Below are 12,221 nucleotides of genomic sequence, written 5' to 3' on the forward strand. Positions count from 1 at the left end.
TTTTAGGCCCACGTGCTTGAATTTGTGGTTCATGTATCTTTACCATCACCACCGAGACGAGGGTGTTTAAAAATATAATTATGATTAATTTTTAAAATATTTTTTATTAAAATAATATTTTTAAAAAAAAATTATTTTTAATATCAACATATTAAAATAATTTTAAAATACATTAACATATTAAAATAATTTGAAAATACAAAAAATTATTAATTTAAAATAAATAAAAAATAAAATAAAATAAATTTTTTTTACTGTTTTTAAAATATAAAAAAAAATACATCGTCATGCTTGCAATGCTTGAAAATTTACTGCAATTAAATTTGCTTAATCAATACTGAGGGTTTCAATGTGCTCGTAAAGGCATTCCATTAATTATCTGTGAAGATTGACTGTACATGGGACATTCAATTCATGAGCGTGCAAGAATAGTTATATTAATAATTAAGATAATTAAAATATTATTATATTATTTGAAACTTTAAATTTCATTTCAGAAACGCGATTTGTACAATTAACACTGCAGAGAAGGTTAGGCTATGGCTAATTGAGTCATGTGGCTATTAAAAAAAATCGGAAACTGTCATTTATTCCTTGTAATAAAAATAAAGCATCCAAATGAGGGAGCTGTCTGTCTAATCATTTCCATGCTCACGGGCTTGCGCTCAAGAATTGGAAAGCTAATGTTTTTCCTGCCTCCCCGTGGCATTATATAAATCCAGCCAAACGAGACCCATTACTACCGAATGATCGCATCATTTCCCTGTCCGAGGATTTTCTTTCCTCCTTTCCTTTTTGGCCCTTTGCAGTGGATTTCCTCCTCGTTTGAAAACAATCGTGCATGCATTATCACTGTGGACGGTCTGTGTTAACTCGGACTGTTGTCTTTGTTAAATTTGTTGTAAAAAAGTTTACTGGTGAGTATATAATACTCAAGTTAATGAAACAATAATATTGATTGAATTTGAATAAAAAAATGAAAATAAATCATGAAATTTAAAATCATCATCATAACTAAGTATCATCATTTTATTAATATTGGTATTTTAGCAATTCTCGGGTTAATTAGTTAATGTATTGATGATGTCTTAAAAAATCCATATAACTTAAAAGCCAGGTTGGATTTTTTAATAAATGGCTAATTTTTTAATTATAACAATATGATCTATTATTCCCAGTCAGAGTGACTGGTAGCTTATGCCTGAAGCCTAGTAGGCCAAGATAACTAGTAGCCGATACATGCAAAATATCATCTTTTGTAAATATTAAGACTCTTAAATGTTTAAGTAAATATATTTTTTAGATAAAAAAAAATATAATAATATTTTAGAAATACAAACTCTCAAAATATATATGCTAGAAGTATTAAAAATAAATAGATTTTGAATTTTTTACTTTGGTGGTTTAAGAAGTATTTATAATACTCGAACCTTGTTATTTTGCTATAGTTGACGAGTTAAAGAGTCCTTCCACTCTTAAAATTAATTTTATAGTGAGCCATGTTCGATTTATTTTATCTGGCTAAGGAATAGAGATTTGGTGAGTCATGAGAGATTTTAATATACTTAATGATGTTGATGGAGTATAGACTTGTTTAATTAAGTTTATTTGATCAGAAATAATTTCTTTAAGATGTTTATAAAATACATGGAGCTGTTCAAGTATTATATATAAATTTGTTGGCCTAATTAATCTGAGAACATGCTGGGCTTGGACAAATATAAAGAGTTTGACCATGATCAGGTACAGTGTCAAATAATTTGAAAAACTTGTTCATGAATGTTTTTCTTAATATGATATTTTTAAAAAATACATATAACAATTTACTGATAACATCTTGGTTAATCGATAACAGTTGCAAAAGCATGGAAGTTGGAGTGATTACTATTCTTTAACCAGTAAATCCATCCTCGAAAAATTACACGATGATGGTGGAGGATCGGCCATCTCTGGATTCGAGAACAGACAACTTTGCCAGGGATGAATTTCCTATGACACAAATAGCATCGCTAATTAAGCTGGTCAACGTGGATTAATAGCGTGTTTGGTAGTGTAATAGCGGTTGCTTTTCAAATAATTTTTCGTACTGAAATACATATTGATGATATTTTTTTATTTTTTAAAAATTATTTTTGACATCAGCACATCAAAACGATCCAAAAAGTACAAACCGCACTTAATTTTAATAAAAATAAAATTTTAAAATTTTACAAAATATAGGTAGAAATGCAGCCCTAAACACTACCTAAGTGTGTGATTGCTCAACTCGTACCAAAAATAAAGCGGGCCGTTTGGTACTGCGGTCCAAACGGCTTTTTGCACAATTTCAATTTTTTTTTTTTTTTTTTTTTTGCTAAAATTGAGTTCGGTTTGTATTTTCTAGATCGTTTTGATGTGCTGATATCAAAAATGATTTTTAAAAAAATAAAAAATATTATTGGCATACTTTTTGGCACGAAAAGCTATTTGAAAAGCAACAGCTACCACACTCCCAAACACCCTCAACGCACGCTGCCTTCATTAAACGTCTTCTAATTAACCTCCCCCTCGCCCCAGCCATACCTACGTCCATTGATTTCTAAAAAATACTACATATATACACACGATATTTTCCCTCCTTGTTGAATTGTCAAGAAAAATGACCACCTTTTTATACAAGCTTGATTAAAAAATAAGTCTGGTCTCCTTTGTTGCGATTCAAGATTTGTATCTTAGAGAATGTTACAGTTTTTGTGGAAATAAATCGATCGAGATGTGACAAAGGAAGCAATGAAAAAAGAATTTTAGTCTTAACATGTAAGCTAATGAGAAAAGAATAGTTATTTTCAATTAATATTATGAAATACACAACAATATTAAAATTAATATTATGATTTTTGTGTGAAATAATCGATTAAATAATAAAATCGAATTCAATCGATCGATTGATTGAGAGTGAGGATTGAAGTTTGATTATGTTGCGCTTCAAAAACATGACATAGTCAAACTATGCTCTTTTGCAAAATATTTTTAAAATTATATTAATTTTTTATTTTTTAAAATTCATTAAGCTGAAAAAAAAAAAACTTAAAAAATCTTTTAATACCATCAACTTTCATTGACTCCCACACAACTCCCTAAAAACTATATCCAAATCAAGGCCCGTATGATTACAATGATTCCACAATTTCGTGGAGTCCATGGTTTAACTCACACTAAGAACACAATTTCGTGTGGTACATGGTTTAACTCACACTAAGAATAAATGAACTAGTCATTGATATAAAACAAATTGACAGGTATCAAATTCAAAATGATTAGGGAATAGGTTGATTTATTAGATAATTAATTAATTTTTTAATTTAAATTATTTTTAAAATCGAGGTATTTAATAGTTTTATATAAAAAGAATAAATGATTAGTAATTTGTAGTAGGTAATGTTTGATAAGCTAAATCCTAATAGTTAGTATTTATAAAATATTTTTTTGATATATTTTAAACTCAGGATACAAAACATGAGTTTAGTGATTCTTCTTGTTAAATCTATTTTAAAGAATTTTTAGAGTACATTTTACTTGTAACAGGAGAACTAACCAGCGTGATTTTAATTATTTCAGTAGTTTTCATTAGTTTATACTTTGCAGGTAACCACGATCTCAGCAAATGCAATGGCAACAAACGATGAGTCAGTGAATACTGACGGCGTCAGCTGGGAGAAAAGTATAGCGAAGGGTAAGTCCCACACGCCTCTTTCATTTCCATTTTTTCTTCAATGTCCAATCCGCAGGACAGCAGAATTATATGTTATTGTTATTATTAAAGGGATAAATGAGAGTGATATTATAAATGGTTCAATGATGGTTTGGTAATGAGATGAGAAATGTTTTTTAATTAAAAATATATAAAAAATATTAGTTTTTTGAATTTTTATTTTTAATATCAGCATATTAAAATTATAAAAAACATAAAATAATATTTTTAAATTTTTTTAATAAATAAAAATAATTTATTAAAAGAAACTTATATAAAAAAAAAAAAACAGTTTAAAACACTTTTCCGAACTACCTCTAGTAGCTGATCAAGTGAATTTGTCAAGGGGATAGTGATTTTGTCGATCCACCCACTTATAATGGTACACCTCAACTAAGCGGAAATGCAATTGTTTGAGAGACGTGCCGTTGCAAAGAAAAGATGCGGAAAATCATCACTCTCATTTAAGATTCAATTCTTCCGAGTTTACGTGGAAAACATTTCTTACTATAAATAAAATAATTTAAATGTAAATAGTTTACTTGACTCTCAACGGGAAAAAAAGTCATTTTAGAGAATATTTTAAATTATTTGATTCTTTTAGAATTTCCTGACATAAAATTACTTTCTTGATTCTTTAAATTATCTGAGGATCCATTATCCTTCTTTTTTTGCCCAAAATTCTTTGAAAAAATTCAATTAATTAACTAAATAAAATCAAGCCCTTTAAGAGTTTTGACTATACAAAATTGGGTTCAAGAAAAAATACAAGCCTAGTAGTTTTAATTTTCTTAAATACGCAGAAAATTCTGTTTGTTCAAATTATTTTAAAACATCGCTTTTTTATGCATGGTGGCAATCAAAAACCTAGAGAACATCGAAGCGAGTGGACCAAAGAGGCTTTACCGATTTATCCCGTCAAAATGGGGTCCGCCTTATAAGTGTTTGTGTCTGACACGGACTTGTATTGCCGGTTTTCTAGGGTCAAGAAGGTAAGTTTCTCACACGTGCCAGTATTTTTCGGATCAAGGAAGAAAGCTTGGGGGTTGGGGCTCTGGTTTAGTTGGGATTTTTGGTTATCTGATTGGATAATGGTTTGTGTGGAAATTGTGTGCCCGTGGTTAACGGGATCGTGTCAGTTCGAAAAACGAGTCCTCGTTCTTTTTTCTTGGTGAGAGGCCTGAGAGTTTCGAGCCAGACAGAAACGATAATCCTTCTCATCTCCAAAACTCATCTATCATTTTTATAACCTTTAAAAAGAAATTTAAGTTTTAACCGGTAAGCTATCCGATGTCTCTCAATCCGTAATGTCCACGTAAAATGAGTTTCGTATCAATTGTATGTCAATAAATTTATCCACGCAACATGTTAATTGCATTAGGGATTTTGAAATTATTTAGTTTCGTGTTATCATAATATATATTTTTTGTTTGAAAAAATATTAAAAAATTATTTTTAATATTAATATATACATGAAACGATGTAAAATTTTATGAAAAAAATATATTAACATGTTTTTTTTTAAAATATATTATGAAAAAAATTTCATAATAATATGAAAAAATAAAAAATAAAAAATTTTAAGTTAATTTTAAAAATATTTTTAAAATACAAAAATAAACATGCTTTTTTTTTTTTTCTCTTCAATATAGTAGCTTATGCATTCCATAGCTTGTGCATTCCACAAATACCTGTATTATGGTCAGGCCTTATTCAATTTCAATAATCTGCGCGGGTTTCGGTTTTATAAAAAGAAAAGTAAAATAACATGTATAGCTCAGATCGAATATAAATCTTACAAAATTATTATAATCCATGATCATCGAAGATTAATGTAAATCAGAGTTCCTATAACAACAACTATTGAAAATTAAGGTTGTTCGCAGATTAAATAATAGTTCATAAGATCTATCTAGTTATTCGATTGTTGCGATAAATACACGGAAAAGGAAATGTAACTGTATAGGGTCATTTCTCACATATATATATATATATATATATATATATATATATATTTTTTTTTTTTTTGTTAAGTGACCTTGTTGCGAGATATATGCGCATATATACATATGTGATTTTTTTTAGGGACCCTTTTTGTAAATTAAATGGATCTAGATCTACCATGAAGGAAATTGTTTTGCTTGCACAAGTTAATGAGAATAATCGGGTACAACTGCAACAACTCTGTGTTGTTTATTCTAAAAAAAACGTACGGGATAAAGACATGGATCTTCCACTACAAGGGAATCTCCTGTAAGATATACCCTACCAGCCATGGAAAAGACATCCGGTGTGGCCGGGACCATCTCCCACGACCAAGTCTGGATTTAGGGTAATTAAGAATTTTAACAATAGTTACATAATAGTTTTAGAAAAGTAAAATGTGTTATAAAATATCGGAAAATATTACAGTTTAAACGTAATTATTATTAAAAATAATGGTTGTTTTAAAAATTCATATCTCTTTTAATTTAATTAAAATGTATAAAAAATAAATGCTAAATTTTATGAAGATTTAATGGTTAATAAATGAGATTCAAGATTCAATGATCAACAAAGAATAAAACATCCAAGATATACTGCTATGTCTTTGACACACCCAGTACTATTAAAAAGATTTCAAAAAGATAATTCTAACTATATATTAAAGTACTACAAGACATGAACATAATGTTTTAGAAGTTAATTTAAGATTAATTATGATCTAATTTAGTATTCTTCTAATATATTGTTAGAATCGTTCTAACAAGATATTTATAGCTGCATTGAGTGTGATTCATTTTTTTTTCTTCCCTCATTTCTTTTTTCCATCTATCTTATTTTTTATTTTTTTGATTACTAAATCTTGGATCTTGAATCTTCATAAATTTTGTAGTTAATTTTTATTTAAGTTAATTAATTTATAAAAAAAAATTGTTTTGAAACATTCATTAAACAATTTCTATTTAAAATAATAGCTGTATATAAAAATAATATTTTGAAATATTATTGTGTATAAAATGTGTTATTTTTCTAATACTTTTTCAATCACTGTCATTGTCCCAAAACTTTTAGCCACGCTATTTGTTTTTTTTTTAAAAAAAAAACCTGGACTCATGTGTCCAGTGGCGGAGGGAGGGGGGCTGGCAGGGGCCCCGACCCCTGCAAAGAAATGCCCCTCCCTTATAATATATTTATAATTTTAATAAAAATATATGAAATGTTTTCTTAGCCCCCTAATTTATACCTTGGCCCTCCCTAACTTTTTTTTCTTGTTCCGCCCCTGCATGTGTCCGTAAATTAAGATCTAAGCCAAGACTAGATGAGCCAATACATGATAGCGGTTACCATAGACATTCACATGATACATTATTCACAGACAAGGAGAGTCCACGTGATTTTAAAGAGGCTAGCTACAACTACATGTGATGCGTGGTGGATACAGCATGTCTACGTTAGGCCAGCTAGCTGTCTGACAAGAGAGACTAGCAAAGGGAGAAAGCCATAGGGTGGCTTTGACAAAGGTAGTTGTAAAAATGGGAGGCCGACAGATTCACCCAGTTAGATATTACAGGACAAACATATCTTATAAAATAAGATATCTACTTATCCAAAGTCTGAGGGTTTAGGTTAGTTAATTGTAAATGTCAATTATGAGATAAGTTTGTCTCAAATACTTGTAACTTTCAAGTATTTTATTACAAAACAGGCTATTGCCCGTGTCATTCCGAGATGAAAGTGCATAGTAGAATCAGATCTGAGGTTGCCCAGCTTGTCATAAAAAACTATGCATCTTGTTTTCTTTAAAAGCTATCAAGTTCCTGTTCTTCAATGGGAGCAGCGATCCAGTTTATTAACCTGTTGCATTTCCAATTTAGCTGTGTGGGCTTGGTTATGTTCTTGCAGGGTATTTTATGACGTGTTTTTTTTTTTTTTTGCATTACTATATTGGAAATATTTCACAGCATAAAAGGATGATTAATTTAATGCATTTCTAATTACAATGCATACTGCATAAGAATTTCCGAATGCGTTATCAGCTACCCCCCAATGGTTGCGATGTCGAATTTTCATCAAATATATTTTAGTGTGTTTTAAAAATTATTTTATCCTGAAAAAAAAAAATTTAGTATTTTTTTGATAATTATGATATGTTAATATAAAAAATAAAATTAAAATTAAAAAATTATTCTAATATATTTCCAAATAAAAAATAATTTTAAAAAACAGGAGTATAAAACATTATAATAAGGAATATGTTTAATATAATTTAATTAGGAAAAGAATATAAATTTTGCACAAAAACAGGATGAAGCATCAGCTCAGGGCCTGTTTGCTATTTGTGGATTTTACTCGACCAAAATGATTGGATTAGGTTGGCATTACGTGAGAGGCCCTTTGTTTCATTGACGAATGTTAGCCCACCATCAGCATCACCGTGTTGCTTCCAACTGAGCTGCCTCGCTAGCTTGGGCCTCGGGGCCTCTTTGCGAGGCTCTTTGCATTGTTTGACAAATCCACCGTCTCGTTTACCTTTTTACGGCAATACATCCATGTCTAGGTTTTTGCTTCGTGGTACTTAGTTTTCCAGGCTCGAATTCTTTTCTGATTAGGGCTGGAAGTTGGGATTTCGTGAGATATTTGACCACCACCACTGTTCATCAACTCTACCAACTCGCGGCCCTAAAACATGTTAGACCTAGGTGGAATATGGATTTTAGAGGTTTTTTTAATGAAAAAGCATGACCCAATTCTACTGCAAATTATTTTTTTGGGTGGGTAAGGCTAAGTTAAATTAATAGTTGCTTGTTTATATTTCATATAGCATAAAAAAAGCGACGGATATTTTTTCATAATTTTATTTTTTTTGTTTATTTTTTTTAAAATTAGTATAGAAAACAAACATCGTTATAAAAAATAGTGATTTTTCATGTTGTCTTTCTGAAACAATGATAATTATCATTTTTAATATGTTTTGAATGTTTGATGATTAATCATATAAGATGTATATTTGTTAAAAATTTAATGACAAATAAATCGAAATAGACTTATATAAGACCGGGTTTTTTTCTTTAAAAAAACTAGGCCTAACTGTAGATTGACATTAAAAAATAACAAGGAGCCAATGGTTTGATAATTTGTCGTTCTACGATTATATTATCTTTAATTAATCATGCCTGGCTTCAAATTGATGATGGTTCTTCAATGTATATTTAAAAAATAATTCTTTGTTGTTTTCAAAGTAGCTATTTTTTTAAAAAAAACTATATAAAATAGCACTGACATTTAAAACAATTCATCACTGGATTTTTTTTTTACCTTCTTTTAATTATTTAATTGGATTTTTTGGTTGATATAGATAATTGATTGCATGGTTATTTTTTACATTTATTTAAGGTCAAATATATTCATGAAATATATTTAAACTTAAAAAATAAAAATTCATGTAATATTTAAAATTATAATTTACAAATTAAATTACGCAATTGGTTGGATTTTCAAAATTAATTAAGATATTAAAACAAATTTAATATGTTTGACCTTTGTGGAAAATGAAACTGGTAGAGGCTTGAATTGATTGACTTTATGTATTGAATAGTGTCGAAGAACGGCCCATCAAGTCTCATTTTATTGCTTGATCTCATCTCTACAGAATCCGAGGCCATTACGAACAAGTAGTCTCAACTCTCTAGGAAGATTCAATAATTAAACACAAACTTATAGCAGAAAATAATGGATACTCAACACTCCGCATGCCATTTTTTATTTGCATATGAATAAGTGTACATTCTTCAGGTCAGAAATTTCAAAGCACAACTGTTCTAAATTAGCCACGAGTCACGACGACTGGTTTTATTTCGATCTGCATTCAAGGCCAGGGTACCGGTTTAGTTTGAACTTGAACAATATCTTCTAGGTTTAGGAATTGAATCAATAATGCTCATGACAACTGCTATTTAATGTTCATTATAGTACAAGCCTGTTCCGATCGTGCTCGACATTAATGGAATGGTTACAGTAGTTTTCTCAATCCTTCACCTGTAATTTATCCTCTGAAAAGATGAATTAAAGAAAAAGATGCTTTAAATTCCCAACTTGTGTGTACACAGGGCTTGGCTTCTCTCTGTCTTTCCCTTTTTAAGGACTAATGATGTGTGGTTGCCTCTTGCGAGGAAAGGAAGGCATTTTGCAAGCTCTAGGAATCATGTGTTCTGTCTTGAGCAAAACGCTTGCCCATGTTGCCTCTGCAATTATCTGTTCTGCGCGGAGTAGCCCTAGCTAGGACTCGGTGAACTGTCTAGTAATACGAAATCTTAAATAGCTCATCAGAAACCTATCTCGTTTTACTATTGAAAACTAGACATGGGAGACCAGAAGAGAAAAGAAAAAACCACGATTTTCGATTTCAAAGATTTCTTGAAGGAGCGATTCAAGAACGAATCATATGGGATATTAAAAAAAAAATCAAGGGCATGGATGTTGTATGTTAATATTATATTATTACTCATCATTGTTGTTTAAATCTTCTCAAATGGTGGCAATCAAAGACAGTATAAATTCTGTCCAAATGACTGCCCTTTGACAGTAGCCGTAAACATAATGAAATGATATCAGATGAAGAATTAATTGGACTCCAACCGTATAGACGAAGTTCATTAAACTGAATTACACTCACGAGCAGAAGCAACAATAAAAAAGAATGGCCCATCAACCATAATTGTTCAAAATTTCCTTCATTTAGAGCACTGACACGGTTGGTTCTGCTTGTCCTTCCATTACCATTTTAGGTAAAGCTCCCATTCTGGTGCCGCAGCAATTCAACATCCCGGTTATATATCAAATAATAGTTACTGAACGTTGGCAGGTTGATAAACTTGAAACTTGAATACCTAAATTGCCTCTCAACTTACTGGATGGAACTACATGCTCGGAGAAGATGTGTAGAACTTTAGCTGCTCTGCGTCAGAGCTACAAGCATCCCACTGTCCCAGGAACACTGATGGAGTTGACTCAAATGGGGTCGGGCTAATGGCTACCCGCAAAAACGTGTATGATAAATTTGCATGGAATAATATGTCACAGAGACTGCGGTTTCTCGCATCATCATTTCAATAATTACGGTGCCAAAAACACCAAATTCAAATTGCAAAAGAGGAGGATGCGATTTCATTTCCTGCAGATTAAAGAAAGTATATGTTTCGAGTCCTTGACCATACACCAATTATGCTAAAATGCATGGCCCAGATCACTAAAGGCCCTTCCATTCACGTGCTGCTTGTAGAAATGATTCGGTTGGACCTCTTGCCATCGCTGATGGTGGTTATGTTAGTTGGTTTGGCAGCTACTCTTCCCTGAACATTAAAGCAGCGAAGCACCCATATAGTTGAGAGTCAAATGTAAAAGCCATGAGGGCCCTCGTAGGAGGCAGGCAGAGAATTAAAGCATGACATGTAGGGGCCATATGAAGGGAAAGAAAAAGGAAGGGAAGAAAAGAAAAGTCGATGGTTAGTGGCGGTGCTCGCTAGAGAAACTCGAGATATGATTCCACGCTTGCTTGCTCGGCAGACTTGGAACATTTTTAGGGATTGCGTAAAGCTCAATGGAGGATTGCTTATAGGTACGAGGGTTCTTCTTAACAGGAGACATGAAAGGTAAAAATGGTCCCTTGGTCCGATAAAATGGTCCGACAAAGAGCAGGCAAGTTTTCTAGAAGTTGCAAGCATGGGCGATTAGATAGTAGATTGTGCCAAGATAATTGACCTGATGGTAGTTATGCAATGATCTTTGAAGCTTTTGTACAGAGCCTATTAGTGACCAATCGATCAGTTTGTAATTCACAGGACTCCGTTTTGAAGTGTTTGTAAAATCATGAGTGCTGTCCAGGTTTTTTAAAAAAGGATGTTGATCGCTTGGCCTGGGTAGTGATTGTATACTAATCAGTTAATTTAATATAATAAAATAAAGTCTGAGTTTTAATTTTTAATTTTTTTTTATATAAAGTTAATTATATAATGCAAATAATATCAAGTAGTTGGTACTAATAGGCTTTTTAAAATTGTGGTATAGAGTATTTTTTAAAATATTTTTTTATTGAAAGTATATTTAAATATTTTTTATAATTTTTTTTAATAAAATAAAAGAGAGAAAAGGAAGTAAAGTGAGGAAGACATCCAACAAATTATAAGATATATGCGATAAAGTGTATGAGATATTTATAAAAAGATTCTTAATTATTCTCGTACTAATAGAGAGAGTAGTTGTAATTTTTATATTACTTGACAAAATATATACTTTTATAATTGCTTTTGAATGTAGCCAAAATTGGATGAAATATGAAATTTTTTCTGTGATTAATTTTTTATTTTATCCTATTCTCTTGAGTATGTGTATTATTATTTTGCATGGTGGGATGTTAACACATTAAAATTATTAAAAAATATTAAAAATATATTTATTTAATAGTTTTTCTAAATTAAAAATATTCTTGAAAAACAATTAAAAAAAATATGTG

This window comes from Populus alba, chromosome 10 (genome assembly GCF_005239225.2).
Source record: "Populus alba chromosome 10, ASM523922v2, whole genome shotgun sequence".
Taxonomy (NCBI): Eukaryota; Viridiplantae; Streptophyta; class Magnoliopsida; order Malpighiales; family Salicaceae; genus Populus; species Populus alba.